The 25,345-nt window shown below is 41.8% G+C and overlaps 1 pseudogene; it reads right to left on the minus strand.

Annotated features, from left to right (window-relative positions):
* Positions 1-24,952, minus strand: part of LOC121544636 — a 31,593-nt pseudogene extending 6,641 nt beyond the window's left edge.
* Positions 24,953-25,345: the final 393 nt, after the last annotated feature.

Here is a 25,345-nt window from a genome sequence, read left to right on the forward strand (position 1 = left end):
CCCTGGGGGGATGGTGCCTCCCCTGTGAATAAGATACCCTGGGGGGATGGTGCCTCCCCTGTGAATAAGATATCTCCCCTGTGAATAAGATATCTCCTCTGTTAATAAGATATCCTGCGGGGATGGTGCCTCCCCTGTGAATAAGATATCTCCCCTGTGAATAAGATATCTCCCCTGTGAATAAGATATCTCCCCTGTGAATAAGATATCTCCTCTGTGAATAAGATATCCTGGGGGGTGGCGCCTCCCCTGTGAATAAGATATCTCCCCTGTGAATAAGATATCTCCCCTGTGAATAAGATATCTCCCCTGTGAATAAGATATCTCCTCTTTGAATAAGATATCCTGGGGGGTGGCGCCTCCCCTGTGAATAAGATATCTCCCCTGTGAATAAGATATCTCCTCTTTGAATAAGATATCCTGGGGGGTGGCGCCTCCCCTGTGAATAAGATATCTCCCCTGTGAATAACATATCTCCCTTGTGAATAAGATATCCTGGGGGGATGGTGCCTCCCCTGTGAATAAGATATCTCCCCTGTGAATAAGATATCTCCTCTTTGAATAACATATCCTGGGGGGGTGGTGCCTCCCCTGTGAATAAGATATCCCCCCTGTGAATAAGATATTGCCTCTGTGAATAACATATCCTGGGGGGGTGGCGCCTCCCCTGTGAATAAGATATCTCCTCTGTGAATAAGACATCTCCTCTGTGAATAAGTTATCCTGGGGGATGGCGCCTCCCCTGTGAATAAAATATATCCTCTGTGAATAAGATATTCTGGGGGGGTGGTGCCTACCCTGGGAATAAGATATCTCCTCTGTGAATAAGATATTCTGGGGGGGTGGTGCCTCCCCTGGGAATAAGATATCTGCTCTGATCTTGTAATATTATACTATTATACAGCTGAACAGAAAGGCAGAGTAAAACACATGAGCAAGGAACTCCATCTAAATATTCACTGCAATTAGACAATACGCTGTAGGCCTACTGTAATGTCAGGTAATAATATACAAGATATATACAATAGTATAAGATAATATATGTCATAGAATCCTCTGATGTTCTGGAACCAGGTGTATTTTGGCCCTCATTAGCTGTGTACATGTTGCTGTAGGCACCTCTACAAAGACAAGAAAAGCTGAAACCAAACAGTATACACTCTTAAAGAAACCAATAGCATGATGGCACTGTTTTGTACCCTTTCGTTTGTACCCATTCAGGCACAATTCTGTAGATATGGAAGAGTGAAGGGCTGTACCTTCCAGTTCGGGGTCCGGCCACCAGCCCAGCTCGCAGGTCCTGCAGGTGAACTCATCCTGGACAATCTCGTTGTCTTTACAGGGTGTACAGATCCAGCAACAGCTCACCTCTCCCTTCCTGATCACCTGTATCCATCAAACACATTGAGTGATTGAATGTATTAGATCATTAAAAACCAAATACAGACAGGATGAGACAACACAGTAGAGAGGCTACACCAACTCATATAGCCGCTCCCAGTTCACTCCCTAGTCCCTCCTCCTTCCCCTTCCTATTGGCCCTTCATCTGCAGGGCCTGTAGAAGTATAAACAGGGTAGTGGTGGAGTGTCAACCACAAGCTTTCACAATGGCAGATTTATTTTAATTACAAAATCAAACGCCAGTGGGCGTCCTAGTGTTAATGAAAGTCAATGGATAAATAACTAATATCAGTAACATCAGTGTGTGTGTGTGTGCTATTGACCCCCACCTTGATCTCTCCCTTGGAGCAGGGCTCACTGCAGACGGAGCGGACCATGTCACTGCGGTTTTTCTGCATCATGTAGTCATCAATGCTGAGCTGACCTTCGTGCCACGAACCCACGTTGATGTAGTCGAACGCACCAGGCTCCACATACTGTAGGTTCATTATTTCATACCTAACAGAGGAGGGAAAGTTGATCTGATGAAGATCGTTGTTGACAAAGCTTAGCACATATAAAATATCTTAGCACATATAAAATATCTTAGCGCATATAAAATATCTTAGCGCATATAAAATATCTTAGCGCATATAAAATATCTTAGCACATATAAAATATCTTAGCACATATAAAATATCTTAGCGCATATAAAATATCTTAGCACATATAAAACATCTTAGCACATATAAAATATCTTAGCACATATAAAATATCTTAGCGCATATAAAACATCTTAGCACATATAAAATATCTTAGCACATATAAAATATCTTAGCGCATATTGAATATCTTAGCACATATAACATCTGAAACTTGCATTTGATTCAAGTGTACATACATGTATTTTCAATGTGAAAGGGAAAGCAACAGATTAAATTATATTAATGGACAGGGGACGTTGGTTTATTGGTTTATTCGGATCCCCATTAGCTTTTGCCGAAGCAGCAGCTGTTCTTCCTGGGGTCCACACAAAAACACAAAACATGAAAAGTAACAAAACACTGATAGACAAGGACAGTCACACAAATTTCAAATACAACGAAATACAAACAATACAACTAAAGAATAATGTATGTTTAGATTGTGTGTGTTAGAGTGTGATAGAGTGTGTGTGTGTGTGTGTGTGTGTTTGTGTGTGTGTCATTTCACAGTCCTTATTGTGCCATGAGATGTTGTTTTATCCCTCCAAAATGACTTTGGGATAAATAAATATATGAAGGAGCTTCTCTTCTTTCAAAGTTGACAGGTACATGTATTTGTTATGTTTCAGTAGGATTGATCCATAATGAGCTTCTGGGAACATCTCCCTAATCATTTGCAACAGCATTGTCTCTGTCAAGGGATTTGTGTTGAACACAAAGAGTAGCTGTACTGGTCGGATTCTAGCGCGGTCATCTCGCTCAAGGTACCAACTTCTTAACCATTAGATCAAGAGAAAATCCCCTCTTGAGCCGGGGGGCACACTGTTTTTATGTCTTATGGCAGCGCTATGTCATCATGAGAGCGTGCCTCCAAATCACCTGGGCTACACCTACCTGCCAGGTGTGTCCCCATTCTCATCGAACCACACGTCTTCTCCAGACACCCCAGTGAAGGAGGTCCTCAGGAGGAACTCCAACAGCTGGCTTCCATCGATGGGTTCCATGGCCTCACACAGTCCCACATGGCCGGGGCAGAGGTGGCTGTGCATGTCATGCAGACCTTGAGCCATGGCATAGATAGCATTGATGACGAACCCCATCTTACTGTCCTGGACATAGTTGTCCTCCAGACTTTCGTAACCTGCCGAATGCAATTAAAACATGAAATTAAGATTGGGGATGGATTGTTTTCCTCAAAGTAATCTAAAGAAAGAAAGTGCTACATGTTTCAATGCTGCAACCCTTATACAATGATTATATTATGCTACAACGCGATGCAATACAAAGTGCAATAGATATTCATAGCTGAATATGAAATAAACAATTATAGTTTGAAAAGCTCCTTCAGTTGGAAAGCTCCACTAAAATTACACACAAGCTCTGGTCCAGAGTGATCAGGCCTATAATTACACACAAGCTCTGGTCCAGAGTGATCAGGCCTATAATTACACACAAGCTCTGGTCCAGAGTGATCAGGCCTATAATTTGAGACCATTTGGGAAAATATTTGAGCTTTCTGTCATTATTTTAATTTTATCAAATGTATTTTTGTAGCATAATATAAACTGCCATATTACAAAGGAATGATAGGGTGTCCAGAGACACGGGCTTATTATTATTATTGGGCTTATTTGTTTATTTGGATCCCCATTAGCTTTTGATTATTCTGGGCTTTGGCCATCAGAAGGACACACTCTTCTCTTCCCTTCTCTTCTCTTCTCTTCTCTTCTCTTCTCTTCTCTTCTCTTCTCTTCTCTTCTCTTCTGTTCTCTTCTGTCCTCTTCTGTCCTCTTCTGTTCTGTTCTCTTCTGTTCTGTACTGTTCTGTTCTGTTCTGTTCTCTTCTGTTCTGTTCTGTTCTGTTCTCTTCTGTTCTCTTCTGTTCTGTTCTGTTCTCTTCTCTTCTGTTCTGTTCTGTTCTCTTCTGTTCTCTTCTGTTCTCTTCTGTTCTGTTCTGTTCTCTTCTGTTCTGTTCTCTTCTGTTCTGTTCTCTTCTGTTCTGTTCTGTTCTCTTCTGTTCTGTTCTCTTCTGTTCTCTTCTGTTCTGTTCTGTTCTCTTCTGTTCTCTTCTGTTCTGTACTGTTCTGTTCTCTTCTGTTCTGTTCTCTTCTGTTCTGTTCTGTTCTGTTCTCTTCTCTTCTCTTCTCTTCTCTTCTCTTCTCTTCTCTTCTGTTCTGTTCTCTTCTGTTCTGTACTGTTCTGTTCTCTTCTGTTCTGTTCTCTTCTCTTCTGTTCTTATCTGTTCTGTACTGTTCTGTTCTCTTCTGTTCTCTTCTGTTCTCTTCTCTTCTGTTCTGTTCTGTTCTGTTCTTATCTGTTCTGTACTGTACTGTTCTGTTCTGTGGTTTAGGGCATCAAAGGGCATGCATTATATTATGGCATTAAATAATTCCTGTTACCATGGACCCACCAACCGTTTGTATTTGCAAGTCGCCCTCCAATTAGGTATAAATAATGTGGTGATATTATAATTAATTGACAGAGGAAGAAAATATATTATTCGAATGTATTCCTTCCTCCCTCGATCCATTTGTATCCTTTGTTTGCTAAAAATACAGGGCTCGTGAATGAAACTGTATTATGCCATATGTTAAAAGATGGAGACTGCAGGGTAACACTTTGATGATTTACAATAGGTCTACTATTTGAAGAGAACAATATATACGATTGGTCCAGGGCCACCCTAATGGATTAACAAGCGTTAAGCAAGCTAGAAGCAGTATAAGTAGGACATACCGTTGTTGATCTTATACTAAAATATCTCAACGTTAATAACAGTATCCGCTACAGAAAGTGATCAACATTAAGCATCAAATAAACAATTGTGTTCATATCAATTTGTGAATCAAACAGTTCTGCAATGATTGCTCGGTATTCAGATGTGTTTGTTTGTAGTCAGGCTTGTTTTTTTTTTAATCAATCTGCTTACTAAGTGATACAAGTACTAACAAAAACACCAATGATGGCTTGGATAGGGTTGTGGTGGATAGTGGCAGGCAGAGTGAGGGTTATATTCAGACAAGGTGTACTTGGTGGTGCCCCACCTATAATGAGTCCTTGAGTTTGACCCTTACTTACTTCAATAACTTTTCCCTCTTCATAAAGTATTACATTGCATGCATACAGACAATAACTACTATTTCACTCTTCACGTATATCAGCTGTTGACCATGTTTAGTTTAATATAAGATAATAATAATAATAATATATGCCATTTTACAGACGCTTTTATCCAAAGCAACTTACAGTCACGCATGCATACATTTCACGTATGGGTGATCCCGGGAAACGACCCCCCCCCCCCCTATGTTGGCGTTGCAAGCGCCATGCTCTACCAACTGAACAATTTAACATCTTTCTTTGTCCCCACGTCATCCTCATCCTACTACTAAATCTTGTATTGTCTTGAAACCTTCTACTTAGTGTGGGTACTGTATGTGCACACTGGCGTCCATTCTAACACCACGGTGTCTTAACCTATTGGGCCAAGGTCCATATAGGAACATGCAGCATGTGGTTCTACAACGCAGACTAGCTAGTTGGCATCTCATCTAATGCTTCAAATGTTATTGGGCTATGTTTTATACAGCAATCTCAAAACCAGAGTGTGAGAACACACAGTGTGTGAGGGAAACCAGTTGTTGTGATCTCACTGCAATGCATAAAAAACACCCCAATAGCTTTATATAGTAGAGGTCAACAGATATACATTGGTAGGGTTGAATTTCAGGGTTTCAATGACTCTGATTTGGTCTCCATGAAATCCTAGAGTTTTCTCTTGATAATACACTCTATCAGTGGACCTCTATGTATATTGCCAGAGTGACGTGCTTTACGAGTTCATTCAGATAAAATACACACTCACCATCTTGGAGCTCTAGACAAAAAAACAATAGAAGTGACTCAACAGCGGACTATAACTCTGTCTCTGATTATCACACATGATCAATATCCCTCTCATAAAAAGAAAGTAAAGAAACGTAGTGCTTGATTTGTGAAATGAGGAGGAAGAGGAGTCTTTCTTGTCAAAACAAGATGGATATAGATGAAAAGCATTATCAACAGCTGATTGACCAGGAGAACAGGACATTTAAATTCATGCTAAGTATTCAAAAATGTTTTCCTGTACTGTTGCATGCATTGTTTATATTTACGTTTACCTTCAATTAAATTGTTTTTGTCTATAAAAATAAGTAATTTCTATAGAATTCATGACTGCATTTGCTAAGCAATGGTAACCGACTCAACAAGTTTGGTTTAAAAATGTAAATATATAGCTAGCTCAAAAGGAATATAAAAGTGGGAAAAAAACACATTTTGAAAACATGCTTTCTGAGCATTGTTTCATGTGATCAATATAGCTTTAGCTAATCAATGAATCTTGATTATTGAATCAAATGTGCCATGATAATTCAATTTACCTAGATCATCTTTGGTTGGCCAGGAGAATGTTTCAGAAATAAAAAACAAAACATAATATTATTGTATGGCTAGATGCACAGAATCTTCCACCCTAAAGTAGGCGCAATAAAGGAAATATTTATTTGTTCGAGTTTCATGAAGCTTCTAGCCATTTGAGACAAAAATACCAAAATGACATATCTACAAATCTTGATGTAGTTATTAGTAGAGACAACATCAAGTATCTCATGTTAGTTTACAATGTAAGTCATCAACTCTTCTGAAGAAACCATCATCATTCTCTATCATATCTACCTGAGCAGTTTTTCATGTAGTTCATGTTCTCCAGTGGGTGCCCTGGGATGCGGCACTGGAACCTGTACTGCCAGAACTCAGGGAACCACGGGTTCCTGGTGTTGGTGTCGAGGCGGAGCTTCAGGAAGTAGTCATCAAAAGAAGTGACCTCCTCCGACTGCAGCTTCACAGTGATCCCACCCACAGCCTCCTGTTCATAGCCCTCAACCACCTCATCTCTGTCTGCCCAGCCATCACTGTGGAGAGAGACACAGTAACATTACAGTAACATTACAGTAACATTACAGTAACATTACAGTAACATTACAGTAACATTAATGTTAGGACTACTCCTTACCACCCTTAAGTGGATGGTATTTTAGAGCGTTTCAATGGTATCCTAAAAAATATGTTTAGAACGGTTTTGCATGAATCTGGCAGGGACTGGGACAAATGGTTACCTTTTATTTTGTTTGCCTACATCCTGTAGAAACGACACAAGTCGTACAGTCTGAGGGAGATGGCAAGACAGCATCTTCAAGAGTCACAACAAAAGCAGAAGGCATGGTGCGACAAAATTGCAAGAGAAAGAGAACTGAAGTCTGAGTGTTACTACTCTTACCTTCTGGTACAAGTAAACAGCTTGCCAAGTGGCAGGGGGCTTATATAGTGGCCAGCAAGACAGGGCCTATATAACCTATGAGATTCTCTGTCTAGCAAAGCTGTGTTCCAAACAAAGAATATTTCAGAGAATATCAGAAGTAAAGTTAATGAATATAGTCTCTGTGTTGCATGTACTCATGTCATCGTTTAGGGGGGAGTGATGAGCGTGCGCTCCAGGACACAATGACATCACAGTAACGTCATCACAGCCTCTTGCTCGAAGACTTCCACCACCTAATTTCTGTCTGCCCAGCCATCACTATAGAGGACAGGACAGTTGAATCAGTATCATACAGATGTAGGATCTTAAATTTGAGCCAGTTTGCTACAGCAGGAAAATAATCCTGCAGCAACAGGAAATGTGAATTATTATGTGGATTATAATGAATGGCAATTTTTGTAGGGGTTGATACATTTTTTTGTTAGGGTAAATCAAGTTTGACATTTCAAAGTGGAAATTACAAACTTTAGAAGCCTTTTTAAAACTCAAATATACTACAAGTTTGCATTTCCTCATTTGCAGGAAAATTCTCAGCAACAAAAGAGTGATCAAATTAAGATCCGACATCTGTAATACTCAGAACTACACTCCTTGCCGTCTTGCCAGGGGAGTATACTAATCATACAAAAATTAAACAATTGAATGAATGTCCTCCTCCCTCCTCCAGCATGGCAGCATTACAAGTATATAGCCATCTGTTTCACAGCACTACACACACACTTGTGCCAAGAACTTGCTGCTCTGACGTCAGCACATAGAAGTCATCATACAAACCATAGTATGAACAAATCAGTGGCAGCCACCGGAAAATACAGAGCATAGGGGTTAGTAATCTTCTCTAGTTGCGCCATGATTGGCTCAGTGTTCTATCACTCATGGGGACACTACGTCACCGCAAAATCTACAGGGAGAGCTAGAAAGTTCAAGCCCCCTTGGGTGCTGCCATAGAGTTACATTAGAAGTGCCCATCCAAGAAGGCTCAAGGTCATTGGCCACAGATAAAATGACGTCAAATCAAGTTATACCTACCGTAGCTTTGATTGGACTGATCATATCAACATCACACTTTCAAAATCTTAGCTAGTAAGCTAGACAAGCAGTCATCATCATGAATCGCGTTGACAAATCCTTTTCAATCATTGTCATATGAAGCGAAATTATAGATAAAACATATCGGTGCTCATTGGCCATTGGACATAAACATTACACAACAAGTTGTAAATCACAAATTCAATAATGAGTGATTTGGAAGATATCAGCACTATTTTGCTTCCCCTGCCTGCTATTCGGTGGAGAGGGTATGTGGTCCAAGTCTGGATTTAAGGGTCTCTTTTCCAAGCTTAAAAGGATAAACATTCACACGCAACACCATGGGCCAGAAAAGGTTGAAACAACTGGAAACTCGGAACTGTGAAATCTCAGACTCCAGTGAGTTCAAGACAACTGGGAACTCATAAAAAAACGAGCTCCGACTGGGAAAATACTTTTTGAACGGTCATCCAACTCGGAATTCCATGTCAGGAACCCTGGCCTCATTCTAGAACTCTGACATGAAGATCACTGACATCATGATTCAACCTTGTTTTTTTCAGAGTTCCCAGTTGTCTTGAAAGCCCCATAAATCCAGAGAATGCCAGACTTTGATAACAAAGATTCATGACAAAATTTGCCCACTCTTCAAGTGAGCACAGCACAACAGTGAGTCCAAAAATGTATTGTATGCTGCTGCATAAATGAAGTATTTGATAAAGTATAAAGTATTTGATACACTGAAGATTTTGCAGGTTTTCCTACTTACAAAGCATGTAGAGGTCTGTAATTTTTATCATAGGTACACTTTAACTGTGAGAGACGGAATCTAAAACAAAAATCCAGAAAATCACATTGTATGATTTTTAAGTAATTAATTGGCATTTTATTGCATGACATAAGTATTTGATCACCTACCAACCAGTAAGAATTCCGGCTCTCACAGACCTGTTAGTTTTTCTTTAAGAAGCCCTCCTGTTCTCCACTCATTACCTGTATTAACTGCACCTGTTTGAACTCGTTACCTGTATAAAAGACACCTGTCCACACACTCAATCAAACAGACTCCAACCTCTCCACAATGGCCAAGACCAGAGAGCTGTGTAAGGACATCAGGGATAAAATTGTAGACCTGCACAAGGCTGGGATGGGCTACAGGACAATAGGCAAGCAGCTTGGTGAGAAGGCAACAACTGTTGGCGCAATTATTAGAAAATGGAAGAAGTTCAAGATGACGGTCAATCACCCTCGGTCTGGGGCTCCATGCAAGATCTCACCTCGTGGGGCATCAATGATCATGAGGAAGGTGAGGGATCAGCCCAGAACTACACGGCAGGACCTGGTCAATGACCTGAAGAGAGCTGGGACCACAGTCTCAAAGAAAACCATTTGTAACACACTACGCCGTCATGGATTAAAATCCTGCAGCGCACGCAAGGTCCCCCTGCTCAAGCCAGTGCATGTCCAGGCCCGTCTGAAGTTTGCCAATGACCACCTGGATGATCCAGAGGAAGAATGGGAGAAGGTCATGTGGTCTGATGAGACAGAAATATAGCTTTTTGGTCTAAACTCCACTTGCCGTATTTGGAGGAAGAAGAAGGATGAGTACAACCCCAAGAACACCATCCCAACCGTGAAGCATGGAGGTGGAAACATCATTCTTTGGGGATGCTTTTCTGCAAAGAGGACAGGACGACTGCACCGTATTGAGGTGAGGATGGATGGGGCCATGTATCGCGAGATCTTGGCCAACAACCTCCTTCCCTCAGTAAGAGCATTGAAGATGGGTCGTGGCTGGGTCTTCCAGCATGACAACGACCGAAACACACAGCCAGGGCAACTAAGGAGTGGCTCCGTAAGAAGCATCTCAAGGTCCTGGAGTGGCCTAGCCAGTCTCCAGACCTGAACCCAATAGAACATCTTTGGAGGGAGCTGAAAGTCCGTATTGCCCAGCAACAGCCCCCGAAACCTGAAGGATCTGGAGAAGGTCTGTATGGAGGAGTGGGCCAAAATCCCTGCTGCAGTGTGTGCAAACCTGGTCAAGACCTACAGGAAACGTATGATCTCTGTAATTGCAAACAAAGGTTTCTGTACCAAATATTAAGTTCTGCTTTTCTGATGTATCAAATACTTATGTCATGCAATAAAATGAAAATCAATTACTTAAAAATCATACAATGTGATTTTCTGGATTTTTGTTTTAGATTCCGTCTCTCACAGTTGAAGTGTACCTATGATAAAAATGACAGACCTCTACATGCTTTGTAAGTAGGAAAACCTGCAAAATCGGCAGTGTATCAAATACTTGTTCTCCCCACTGTATGTATACTGTAGCTAAGAAAGTAATACTAAGTGTATGTTGTGTAGTAAGCTGTTAGTAGCCCATGTGTCTCACCCTAATAATTTGGTCCCTTTTCTCCTCTTAATTTAGCCTACTGTTCTGACTTGGTGGTGCACATGTAGCCTACAGCCTGTTTTAGAGAATGTCATCATCAAATATTTTAAGAGCTATCATTGTCTGCTTATATGCCCCCTTTATTTATCCTATGGTTCTGACTTGGTGTACAGGGAGAACACTGTAAGAACGGCCCATGTTCTGAATTCTGTCGCTGTACATTTCAAAAGTGCTGAACATATAGTTCTTAGCTCTTTCATTAATGTCTTAATCGAAATTACGGATTTGTATTTGTATTTGTATTTATTACAGTAGAGTACAGTAGAGTTGCCTCTTATCCGCTCGTCGTCCCCTTATGCAATAGTTTGTGCATCTCAATTGTCAGCAGAAACCACATTTGTTTAAGCAAGTCAGCCATATCAGCTATGTTTTTTTTAAAAGGCAGTAAATGAGGATGAATGAACTGTTTCGCTGCCAGACAAGGCTCCGCTGATAGCCAGGTGTAGCAGTGGTAAGGTGTTGGGACTGCTGTTGGGACTCTGCTGTTGGGACAGCTTTATGTAGGCCGTAACAGTTTGTGGGCAGCGTTTGTCACCGTTATAGTGCAATTAATGTATTTTTTTGTGTTGTGTTGTGTAGTGACTTTGCTGGCATGCATCTAAAACATTTTTTTTTTTTGTCCCACCAAGATTTACATGCAAAGATTGCCACTGTGTACTCTACTGTACTTTACTCTACTGTACTCTACTGTACTCTACTGTACTTTACTGTACTGTACTGTACTTTACTCTACTGGACTTTACTCTACTGTACTCTACTGTACTCTACTGTACTTTACTGTACTTTACTGTACTTTACTGTACTTTACTCTACTTTACTCTACTCTACTCTACTGTACTGTACTCTACTGTACTTTGGAATAAAGCATCTGCAATGGTAAGTGGTATATACACTGCATGAATGAGGTCCACCCTGCCAACAAGTCTTTCCGCTCATCCTTCACACAGCTCAGGATGGATGGATGGTCACCAGCCTCCTCCATCATCTAGATCAGTGGTATTCAAAGACAGGGTCACGACCCCAGGTAACTGCAGTGAGGTTGCCAATTTTATTTGAGTAAATGTATTCATTGCTGGTTTCTTTTCATTTTGACAAGAAATGAAAATGCAATGAATTTAAGGTTATTTGTTGATGTAAAAATTGACATTTTAAAGTTGTGTCATTAGATTTGGTGTGGGGTGGGGTCGTGAGTTATTCTTGGGAAACAAATGGGGTCAGAATACCACTGATCTAGATGGACCCAATCTTCCACACAGGCCAGGATGGATGGATGTTCAACACCAGCCTCTGTGTTCACTTACTGCACTGCTCTACAAAACAATATTTTTTCAGTTGCTAGTCTCCTTGACCCAGAAAGAAACAGCCACACCAATTCCATGTCCTATTCATCCTCCACAGAGACATCACAAGCTGCGTAACTCAACTACAGAGAGTTTTATATCCTCACTGTCACCATATATCAGATTTACACGACTTACTTTGTTTGTTTATACAATATATTTCTGTATTTTGATGAGGAACTGTCCAAACCGTTATCCAGGGTTAGACTGAATGGTCAAACTGTATTGCTATCTTGTGAAAGGAAACAATAAAAACTACAACTGAAAAAAATAAGAACATCTGAGACCAGGCTAATTCAGGGCAGTTTGAGCTGTTAGCTTGAGCTTCACTACTCCTGTCAGGTCTTCATGATAGCTAGCTCCCGCCTCAGTGGATAGCTACAGTGAGGGAATGTCTTCCAGCTGATATGTGCTTTGATGCTCAGTAGTCCTCACCACTGAGCTCTGTGCTGGAGGTGATGTCCCACATTACCCTAGTCTCCAAGTGAGTCTGTGATCTGACAGGGGGAGAGAGAGCTGTCCCATATTACCCAAGCCTCCCCAGTTTGCCTGTGATCTGACAGGAGAGAGACACAGAGAGAGAGAGAGAGAGAGAGAGAGAGAGAGAGAGAGAGAGAGAGAGAGAGAGAGAGAGAGAGAGAGAGCGAGAGAGAGAGAGAGAGAGAGAGCACAGAGAGAGAGAGCAGAGAGAGAGAGAGAGAGAGAGAGAGAGAGAAAGAAAGAAAGAAAGAGAGAGAGAGAGAGAGAGAGAGACAGAGAGAGAGAGCGAGAGAGAGAGAGAGAGAGACTGAGAGAGAGAGCGAGAGAGAGAGCAGAGAGAGAGAGAGAGAGAGAGAGAGAGAGAGAGAGAGAGAGAGAGAGAGAGGAGAGAGAGAAAGAAAGCAGAGAGAGAGAGAGAGAGAGAGTCAGAGAGAGAGAAAGAGAGTGTGAGAATGGTAGTGAACTCACTGTCTAACCATGCATTATTCATGAGTGTGAGTGTGAATCAAAGCTTCTTTCTTCTTTCAGAGGGAACTCCACTACTACTAGAATAATAATTATTATTATTGTGTTCCAGTATAAACTCTGAGTAAACCATGGGGGCCTTTGTACGAAATATCAAAGGGACAAACAGCAACATATTATTTTGAACAATCCTCAAGAGTCATGGCAATAATTTTGTTATTCCATATAATGAAAATGAGGTCAATCACTCCACAAAATGGAGTAAGGTAAGAACAGCAAATACAGGGCGTTCTGAAAGTATTCAGACTCCTTGACTTTTTCCACATTTTGTTACCTTACAGCCTTATTCTAAAATTGATTAAATAAATAAAAATCCTCATCAATCTACACACAATACCTCATAATGACAAATCAAAAACAAGTTGTTAGAAATGTTTGCACATATATTAAATAGAAAAAAACAGAAATACCTTATTTACATAAGTATTCAGACCCTTTGCTTTTAGACTCGAAATTGAGCTCAGGTGCATCCTGTTTCCATTGATCATCCTTGAGATGTTTATACAACTTGATTGGAGTCCACCTGTGGTAAATTGAATTGATTGTACATGATTTGGAAAGGCACACACCTGTCTATACAGTGAGGGAAAAAAGTATTTGATCCCCTGCTGATTTTGTATGTTTGCCCACTGACAAAGAAATGATCAGTCTATAATTTTAATGGTAGGTTTATTTGAACAGTGAGAGACAGAATAAAAATGTTACAAATTGATTTGCATTTTAATGAGGGAAATAAGTATTTGACCCCTCTGCAAAACATGACTTAGTACTTGGTGGCAAAACCCTTGTTGGCAATCACAGAGGTCAGACGTTTCTTGTAGTTGGCCACCAGGTTAGGCCACTCCAGGACCTTAATGTGCTTCTTCTTGAGCCACTCCTTTGTTGCTTTGGCCATTTATTTTGGGTCATTGTCATGCTGGAATACCCATCCACGACCCATTTTCAATGCCCTGGCTGAGGGAAGGAGGTTCTCACCCAAGATTTGACGGTACATGGCCCCGTCCATCGTCCCTTTGAAGCGGTGAAGTTGTCCTGTCCCCTTAGCAGAAAAACACCCCCAAAGCATAATGTTTCCACCTCCATGTTTGACGGTGGGGATGGTGTTCTTGGGGTCATAGGCAGCATTCCTCCTCCTCCAAACACGGCGAGTTGAGTTGATGCCAATAGAGCTCGATTTTGGTCTCATCTAACCACAACACTTTCACACAGTTCTCCTCTGAATCATTCAGATGTTCATTGGTAAACTTCAGACGGGCATGTATATGTGCTTTCTTGAGCAGGGGGACCTTGCGGGCGCTGCAGGATTTCAGTCCTTCACGGCGTAGTGTGTTACTAATTGTTTTCTTTGTGGCTATGGTCCCAGCTGCCTTGAGATCATTGACAAGATCCTCCAGTGTAGTTATGGGCTGATTCCTCACCGTTCTCATGATCATTGCAACTCCACGAGGTGAGATCTTGCATGGAGCCCCAGGCCGAGGGAGATTGACAGTTATTTTGTGTTTCTTCCATTTGCGAATAATCGCACCAACTGTTGTCACCTTCTCACCAAGCTGCTTGGCGATGGTCTTGTAGCCCATTCCAGCCTTGTGTAGGTCTACAATCTTGTTCCTGACATCCTTTGAGAGCTCTTTGGTCTTGGCCATGGTGGAGAGTTTGGAATCTGATTGATTGATTGCTTCTGTGGACAGGTGTCTTTTATACAGGTAACAAGCTGAGATTAGGAGCACTCCCTTTAAGAGTGTGCTCCTAATCTCAGCTCGTTACCTGTATAAAAGACACCTGTGATTCAGAAATCTTTCTGATTGAGAGGGGGTCAAATACTTATTTCCCTCATTAAAATGCAAATCAATTTATAACATATTTGACATGCGTTTTTCTGGATTATTTTGTTGTTTTTCTGTCTCTCACTGTTCAAATAAACCTACCATTAAAATTATAGACTGATCATTTCTTTGTCAGTGGGCAAACGTACAAAATCAGCAGGGGATCAAATACTTCCCTAACTGTATAAGGTTCCACAGTTGACAGTGCATGTCAGAGCAAAAACCAAGCCATGAGGTCGAAGGAATTGTCTGTAGAGCTCTGAGACAAGATTGTGTCAAGGCACAGATCTGGGGAAGGGTACCAAAAATTTTCTGCAGACTTGAAGGTCCCCAAGAACACAGTGGCCTCCGTCATTCTTAAATGGAAGAAGTTTGGAACCACTAAGACTCTTCCTAGAGCTGAGCAATCGGGGAGGAAGTGCCTTGGTCACTGAGGTGACCAAGAACCCAATGGTCACTCTGATAGAGCTCCAGAGTTCCTCTATGGAGATGGGAGAACCTTCCAGAAGGACAACCATCTCTGCAGCACACCACAATCAGGCCTTTATGGTAGAGTGGCCAGACGGAAGCCACTCCTCAGTAAAAGGCACCTGACAGCCCGCTTGGAGTTTGCCAAAAAAGCACCTAAATGACTCTCAGACCATAAGAAACAAGATTATCTGGTCTGATGAAACCAAGATTGAACTATTTGGCCTGAATGCCAAGCGTCATGTCTGGAGGAAACTTGGCACCATCCCTACGGTGAAGCATGGTGGTGGCAGCATCATGCTGTGGGATGTTTTTCAGCGGCAGGGACTGGGAGACTAGTCAGGATCGAGGGAAAGATGAACGAAGCAAAGTACAGAGAAATCCTTGATGAAAACCTGCTCCAGAGCGCTCAGGACCTCAGAATGTTTTTGCTTTGTTATTATGGGGTGTTGTGTGTAGATTGATGAGGGGGAAAAAACAATTTAATCAATTTTAGAATAAGGCTGTAACAAAATGTGTAAAAAGTCAAGGGGTCTGAATACTTTCCAAATGCACTGTATGTAATTCTGTTCAGATTGATCTGATCTGGGGCCTACTGTATCAAGCGTCCCCCTGTCCATATAATCTTATTAATTGTGATCTAAAAGGCAAAACTGATCCTAGATCAACACTCTGAGATGCTTGAAACATAAGGCCCCAGGTTGATATAACTCCATTTAACCCATTCCTGAGACTGATAACGAACATGTACAATGATCAAAGTTCTGTGGGAACCAACGCTTTACCTGCCGATGAGAAGGAACTCCCCTGCCACCCCAAGTCGTCTCATAGCCATGAGCAGCCCACGGACCGTCATGCCCTCGCAGAAGCAGACGACCACCCGGGCCTTGGGCAGGCGTTCTCTCAGCTTCCTCAGCAGCCTGTCGAAGTGCTTCTCCCCGGCGTTGCTGTAGATCTTGTCTGAATGGGCGATACACAGCCCCTCCTGAGAGGCCAGCTCCTTAAAGGCCTCCATCCCACTCTCTCCGTAGTTACCTGGGGAAATAAACAACATGATCAAACAGTTTTGCCTTTTAGCTCTATCTCCTGTAGCTCAGTTGGTAGAGCATGGCGCTTGCAACGCCAGGTTTGTGGGTTCGATTCCCACGGGGGGGCCAGTATGAAAAATATATGCACTCACTAACTGTAAGTCGCTCTGGATAAGAGTGTCTGCTAAATGACTAAAATGTTTTTTTTTTAATGTAAAACAACAACATCATATCATGGTTTTTAAAATGTAATACATTTTAAAATACAATATTATTTAAAAGGCTAACACAAAATTCTACATTCCCGAAGAAGTTTCAGACATTTTGTAGTATAACCTAACCTGTAATTTTTGCCAACAGGCCAAACACAACAGCACTGCAACCCATAACTAGTGGCTGGCTGCATTTCAAACATTCAGTCTGTTTGTTATCACTCTATTTCAGAGACAGAAGTGCCATGTCACTGTATCTCACTGCATTTAATAATAATAATAAAAACACAAATCATTCTGCTCAGTGGTCTGGTAAATAGCGAAGGTTCACCAGAACAGAAATTAGTTTTAATCAATCAGTTCATCACCAACTCTCTGCCTGAGTCCCTCACTGCAGACAGATCCAGGTACAGTCGGGAAAAAAAAGTATTTAGTCAGCCACCAATTGTGCAAGTTCTCCCACTTAAAAAGATGAGAGAGGCCTGTAATTTTCATCATAGGTACACGTCAACTATGACAGACAAATTGAGAGAGAAAAAATCCAGAAAATCACATTGTAGGATTTTTTATGAATTTATTTGCAAATTATGGTGGAAAATAAGTATTTGGTCACCTACAAACAAGCAAGATTTCTGGCTCTCATAGACCTGTAACTTCTTCTTTAAGAGGCTCCTCTGTCCTCCACTCGTTACCTGTATTAATGGCACCTGTTTGAACTTGTTATCAGTATAAAAGACACCTGTCCACAACCTCAAACAGTCACACTCCAAACTCCACTATGGCCAAGACCAAAGAGCTGTCAAAGGACACCAGAAACAAAATTGTAGACCTGCACCAGGCTGGGAAGACTGAATCTGCAATAGGTAAGCAGCTTGGTTTGAAGAAATCAACTGTGGGAGCAATTATTAGGAAATGGAAGACATACAAGACCACTGATAATCTCCCTCGATCTGGGGCTCCACGCAAGATCTCACCCCGTGGGGTCAAAATGATCACAAGAACGGTGAGCAAAAATCCCAGAACCACACGGGGGACCTAGTGAATGACCTGCAGAGAGCTGGGACCAAAGTAACAAAGCCTACCATCAGCAACACACTACGCCGCCAGGGACTCAAATCCTGCAGTGCCAGACGTGTCCCCCTGCTTAAGCCAGTACATGTCCAGGCCCGTCTGAAGTTTGCTAGAGTGCATTTGGATGATCCAGAAGAGGATTGGGAGAATGTCATATGGTCAGATGAAACCAAAATATAACTTTTTGGTAAAAACTCAACTCGTCGTGTTTGGAGGACAAAGAATGCTGAGTTGCATCCAAAGAACACCATACCTACTGTGAAGCATGGGGGTGGAAACATCATGCTTTGGGGCTGTTTTTCTGCAAAGGGACCAGGACGACTGATCCGTGTAAAGGAAAGAATGAATGGGGCCATGTATCGTGAGATTTTGAGTGAAAACCTCCTTCCATCAGCAAGGGCATTGAAGATGAAACATGGCTGGGTCTTTCAGCATGACAATGATCCCAAACACACCGCCCGGGCAACGAAGGAGTGGCTTCGTAAGAAGCATTTCAAGGTCCTGGAGTGGCCTAGCCAGTCTCCAGATCTCAACCCCATAGAAAATCTTTGGAGGGAGTTGAAAGTCCGTGTTGCCCAGCGACAGCCCCAAAACATCACTGCTCTAGAGGAGATCTGCATGGAGGAATGGGCCAAAATACCAGCAACAGTGTGTGAAAACCTTGTGAAGACTTACAGAAAATGTTTGACCTGTGTCATTGCCAACAAAGGGTATATAACAAAGTATTGAGAAACTTTTGTTATTGACCATATACTTATTTCCACCATAATTTGCAAATAAATTCATAAGAAATCCTACAATGTGATTTTCTGGAAAAAAAATCTCATTTTGTCTGTCATAGTTGACGTGTACCTATGATGAAAATTACAGGCCTCTCTCATCTTTTTAAGTGGGAGAACTTGCACAATTGGTGGCTGACTAAATACTTTTTTCCCCCACTGTATGTGCCTGTATCCCAAATTGCACCATCTTCCCTTTATAGTGCACTACTTTTGACCAGGGCCTATAGGGAATATTCTGCAATAGGATGCACACTGTGACTATTGGGGAACGTTGGTATGCACAACATCAGGCAGGCAGCTATGACCCTTATGTCATTTAGACATCTCATCACCTGGAACTGGAATATTAATTTACTGTATAATAATCTACAGCCCAGCTCTTACTACCAAATATGTTTTATACAGTTGAAGTCGGAAGTTTACATACACCTTAGCCAAATACATTTCAACTCTGTTTTTCCTGACATTTAATCCTAGTAAAAATTCCCTGTTTTAGGTCAGTTAGGATCACCACTTTATTTTAAGAATGTGAAATGTCAGAATAATAATAGAGAGAATGATTTATTTCAGCTTTTATTTCTTTCATCACATTCCCAGTGGGTCAGAAGTTTACATACACTCAATTAGTATTTGGTCGCATTGCCTTTAAATTGTTTAACTTGGGTCAAACGTTTCGGGTAGCCTTCCACAAGCGTCCCACAATAAGTTGGGTGAACTTTGGCCCATTCCTCCTGACAGAGCTGGTGTAACTGAGTCAGGTTTGTAGGCCTCCTTGCTCGCACATGCTTTTTCAGTTCTGCCCACACATTTTCTATAGGATTGAGGTCAGGGCTTTGTGATGGCCACTCCAATACCTTGACTTTGTTTTCCTTAAGCCATTTTGCCACAACTTTGGAAGTATGCTTGTAGTCATTGTCCATTTGGAAGACCCATTTGCGACCAAGCTTTAACTTCCTGACTGATGTCTTGAGATGTTGCTTCAATATATCCACATAAAATGATGCCATCTATTTTGTGAAGTGCACCAGTCCCTCCTGCAGCAAAGCGACCCACAGCATAATGCTGCCACCCCTATGCTTCACGGTTGGGATGGTGTTCTTCGGCTTACAAGCATCCCACTTTTTCCTCCAAACATAACGATGGTCATTATGGCCAAACAGTTCTATTTTTGTTTCATCAGACCAGAGGACATTTCTCCAAAAAGTACAATCTTTGTCCCCATGTGCAGTTGCAAACCGTAGTCTGGCTTTTTTATGGCGGTTTTGGAGCAGTGGCTTCTTCCTTGCTGAGTGGCCTTTCAGGTTATGTCGATATAGGACTCGTTTTACTGTGGATATAGATACTTCCTTCAGCATCTTCACAAGGTCCTTTGCTGTTTTTCTGGGATTGATTTGCACTTTTCGCACCAAAGTACGTTCATCTCTAGGAGACAGAACGCGTCTCCTTCCTGAGCGATATGACGGCAGCGTGGTCCTATGGTGTTTATACTTGCGTACTATTGTTTGTACAGATGAATGTGGTACCTTCAGGCATTTGGAAATTGCTCCCAAGGATGAACCAGACTTGTGGAGGTCTACAATTATTTTTCTGAGGTCTTGGCTGATTTCTTTAAATTTTCCCATGATGTCAAGCAAAGAGGCACTGAGTTTGAAGGTAGGCCTTGAAATACATCCACAGGTACACCTCCAATTTACTCAAATGATGTCAATTAGCCTATCAGAAGCTTCTAAACCCATTACATAATTTTCTGGAATTTCCCAAGCTGTTTAAAGGCACCGTCAACTTAGTGTATGTAAACTTCTGACCCACTGAAATTGTGATACAGTGAATTATAAGTGAAATAATCTGTCTGTAAACAATTGTTGGAAAAATTACTTGTGTCATGCACAAAGTAGATGTCCTAACCGATTTGCCAAAACTATAGTTTGTTAACAAGAAATGTGTGGAGTGGTTGAAAAACAAGTTTTAATGACTCCAACCTAAGTGTATGTAAACTTCCGACTTCAACTGTAACTAACCCAAGATAGACAAGAGCCTGTCGTTTCCAATGGGAGCAGATTAATCATAGTGGGCAGAACAAGCAAGGAGGTGGGCAGAGCCAAGCACGAGTTAGTGAGATCCTATTGGTGCGTTCTAGCATTTATTTGCATATTTCCATTAGGGAACGCCTAATAATAATAATAATAATATACCATTTAGCAGACGCTTTTATCCAAAGCGACTTACAGTCATGCGTGCATACATTTTTACGTATGGGTGGTCCCGGGGATCGAACCCACTACCTTGGCGTTACAAGCGCCGTGCTCTACCAGCTGAGCTACAGAGGACCACGCCTACTCTGTGAAGTGCGGGCTTCCACCATTACCATATTTGGTAGTGAGTGGAAACGCCAACCGGATACTTCACATTTATACATCTGGTGAAATATCTGTCTCATTGTTCTATTTGTGGTAGTACTGTAGTGCAGAACAGAACTGTAGCTACTGAAGCCGAGGATTGTCTTGGTCTCCCAGTCTCATATGCTGTAGATGACCTGCCATCACCTCCCCAGTAAGATGTAGTAGGGCAGATATCTGAAGGACTTGGTTCACAAAATCATTCAACGTTTTGATTCATATAACTCAATAATTTTGTGGAGTTGTGGTAGTGAATAGTGAGTAGTGGGTTGTGGTAGTGAATAGTGAGTACTGGGTTGTGGTAGTGAATAGTGAGTAGTGGGTTGTGGTAGTGAATAGTGAGTAGTGGGTTGTGGTAGTGAATAGTGAGTAGTGGGTTGTGGTAGTGAATAGTGAGTACTGGGTTGTGGTAGTGAATAGTGAGTAGTGGGTTGTGGTAGTGAATAGTGAGTACTGGGTTGTGGTAGTGAATAGTGAGCAGTGGGTTGTGGTAGTGAATAGTGAATAGTGGGTTGTGGTAGTGAATAGTGAGTAGTGGGTTGTGGTAGTGAATAGTGAGCAGTGGGTTGTGGTAGTGAATAGTGAGTAGTGGGTTGTGGTAGTGAATAGTGAATAGTGAGTAGTGGGTTGTGGTAGTGAATAGTGAGTAGTGGGCAGTGGTAGTGAATAGTGAATAGTGGGTTGTGGTAGTGAATAGTGAGTAGTGGGTTGTGGTAGTGAATAGTGAGCAGTGGGTTGTGGTAGTGAATAGTGAGTAGTGGGTTGTGGTAGTGAATAGTGAGCAGTGGGTTGTGGTAGTGAATAGTGAGTACTGGGTTGTGGTAGTGAATAGTGAGCAGTGGGTTGTGGTAGTGAATAGTGAGTAGTGGGTTGTGGTAGTGAATAGTGAGCAGTGAGAAATTAATAAACCAACAAAACAATATGATATCTTTGCGTACAACACAAATCATTTCATGCCGTGTAGCTCAGTTGGTAGATCATGGCGCTTGCAACGCCAGGGTTGTGGGTTTGATTCCCACGGGGGGCCAGTATGAAAATGTATGCACTCACTAACTGTAAGTCGCTCTGGATAAGAGCGTCTGCTAAATGACTAAAATGGATGCCGTCATGTTTAAGCTTTTAATGTAGTATTTTTTTTTTGTAGGCATAATTGCTATTTGATCTGCTTCAATTATGTAAAACTGGATTACAATGGAAGATAATGTGTTGCTTTCAGCATTGCTGGATCCATTCAAATGGATCATAAAGAAAACAAGCGTGTCCATCTGTATACCCATCGGATAGTGGGTTGATATAGCTCTGATATTTGATATAGCTTGTGTAAAATGCAAATGAATAGTTGAGTTCATGGACATGAACTGATATGACTGACCATTGACGCCGACTGACAAAATAGATCCAAGTCTGTCATAATCATGTGCCAAACTCAAACTACAATAGGCTATTCCCTCCTCCCGAATCTACAGCTGAATCCAAACATTTCGCTGTCTTTACTGGTCTGACACTTCTCTCCACACCCAATTAAGCCCCTCAAACGCTGCTGGCTAGGCCAGGGTTGAGGAACCTTGAAGAGCTAGGATTGTTGCCCACTCAAATCTGTAGCAACCACAACATTTGACCATGAGAAAGTGGCTTCTCCTTAGTGGTTTGTACCTGTCAAGGATTCCTCCTGAATTGTGGGCCTTAGTCAGAGGGCTTAGGAAGGCCTGAATGAACGAGCACAGGCTATTCACTCTGGTGGATGATGTTGAACCCCTCTCCTTTTTTGACCTAAATCCATTATGATTATGAATTAAGAATCACAGGAGGTTGGTGGCACCTTAATTGGGGGGAACGGGTTCATGGTAATGACTGGAGCGGAATCAGTGGAATGGTATGAAATACATCAAACATGGTTTCCAGGTGCTTGATGCCATTCCAATAGTTCCATTCCGGCCATTATTTTGAGCCATTCTCCCCTCAGCAGCCTCCTGTGTTATGAATGATCATAATCAATTGGATACAAATATGCATATCTGGAATGTGAATATTCACAGTTCAGCCAATCTTTTCAATCCCCAACACAACTTTATCAAAATGGTGTTTGAATTGGCATCGATGGCAAATAGGCAACATGCAGGCCAATTACTTATTGGATTAGAAACCTAACATGGAAAGTGAAGTGTCTTACCCTCTGTATGGACTGCTGACACATAGGTCCAGTTATAGCGTTTGACAATGTCCAAGATGGCTCTGGCTTGGAGAGTGTCAGAGGGCACAACCCTAAGGAAATACTTGAAGAGCGTTTTGTCACTCAGATCTATGCTGGTTGCAGAATACGCTATCTGAGGGATGTTGAACAGCTGCAGGAGGTTTTGGACCTGGATAGCCACCGAGCTGGACCCAGGTCCAATGACACCTGCTATGGGTTTCTTGGTAGTGGGTGGCTGACTCGCAGGCGTCCCATCAATGCACCACTGTCTGGATGTACCATCCTTGTTGTCATCATCTCTGATCGAGATGAGAGAGTCTCTAATGAACTCGATACTCTGCTCCAGAGCCACCGAGGAGTGCCAGCAGGAGTCCCTGATCTCGCACCCCAGAGTGATGTTGGGTAGAAGGTTCGGGTCCGAGTTGATTCTGTCCAATGTGTGGAACATCGCTTCTACTCGTTGGATTCCATACTGTTCCCGAACCTCCCCGCACTTCCTCTCCGCTACCTGCTCTGTTGACGGTTGGTGGTGGACTGAGAACAGGGCACCGATTATAACGTCCCCGTCCATTCTGGCCACCGAGCGGGACCCAGCAGCTTTAGGAACCACTGACCTCTCAAATATGTTACTGGGGGAGACAAACGCATCATACAGTAAAATAGGGAAATACAAAAACCTAATGGCATTCAGGTAAATCATATTCCACATGGTGTCAACAGTCTTGGGGATCTAATCATGTCTGCTTGGCCATTGGGGAGAGCTGAGGATCCATCATCTCCTTAACATCCCTCTTTCACTGATGTCTTTCCTGTTGATGAGAGACATATTAACTTAAATTTGATACAAGTTTTGAAACAAGTGATGATAAACAGCTATGAGTTGCCAATCTATCTTTGGCAACTCTAATACCCCTTTGATAGGCTACACAACTTCGCAATTAAGCAAAGGCAAATATAGCTATAGGCTACTGCAGAAGCCAATCTGACATTCAATCTTGAATAATTCAAGTAACAATAGTCTACAGTAATGCATAACCATATATCATTTGATACATTTTTTGTCATTTAGCAGACGCTCTTATTCAAAGCTACGTACAGTCAGAAACGACTTTGAATGCCTCTCATAATCTATAGGCTACAGCAAAAACAGCTTACAGGAGGCTGATTAAAAGTTGATTTGTGCGATGGTTGGTTTGCGTGGCTGGTTTCAGCACCTTGGACAGCGCTAGGTTCTGACTTGCTTTTTGGGCTCACAATAATTTGCCCACCCACAATGAGATTGTGTTTAGGCTACATAAATTGCTGCTCAAAGGGCTGCTTAAATGTTCCATTTAAATGACCAATTAATCAGATCTCATATAATTTAACATTCTATTATTTATATATCGAGATTGTCAACGTCTAATGGATATTCAAATTGATAATCACCTACAAACGGTTCAGGTAAAAAAAGGCTATTTTACAGTGTCTCTCATTTTTTCCCCCGGACATTTGTAAATGAAATGCCATAGGCTAGTTTTCAAATAACTAAAAACAATGCTGACCATCATTGCTATTCACCTGAGGAGCGATCTCCTCCATTCATGTTATATTGCACCGTTTGCATTCGCTATAGCCTAAAATACCTTAGATATCACGTTAGAGCGTGTACATACCTGCACCTGCCTCCTCGGAACATTGCGTATCTCCTCGTCTCCTGAACCTCTCAGTTTGGAGCCCAAGTTAAGCGCAAATACAGTGTTTTTTTTTTTTTTTCAACCTCTACCTCTCTATCTTTCTGAAAGGGAGCATGGGTGCCCCCCTTCGATTCCTCTTGATCACTGCATGCAATCTTTAAAAGCGGGTCACATAGACTGCATTGTATGGCCCCGATAAAAGACAGAATGAAAAAAGAGATAGAAATGTATGTGTTTGAGTTGAGTTCATTGTCTCTATCCGATGTGTCGTCCAGTGCATTGCAATGACACACCGATCATGTATTATGCATGTGCATTTGGAGTACTGTAGGCTAAATTAAATAGTTAATTGCATGTACAAGTTTGCTTTATTTGTTTTTCATAATAAAAGGTAGAATCATACCTACAATAAGAAGAATCAGGCCT

The sequence above is a fragment of the Coregonus clupeaformis genome, chromosome 29 (genome assembly GCF_020615455.1).
Source record: "Coregonus clupeaformis isolate EN_2021a chromosome 29, ASM2061545v1, whole genome shotgun sequence".
Lineage (NCBI taxonomy): Eukaryota > Metazoa > Chordata > Actinopteri > Salmoniformes > Salmonidae > Coregonus > Coregonus clupeaformis.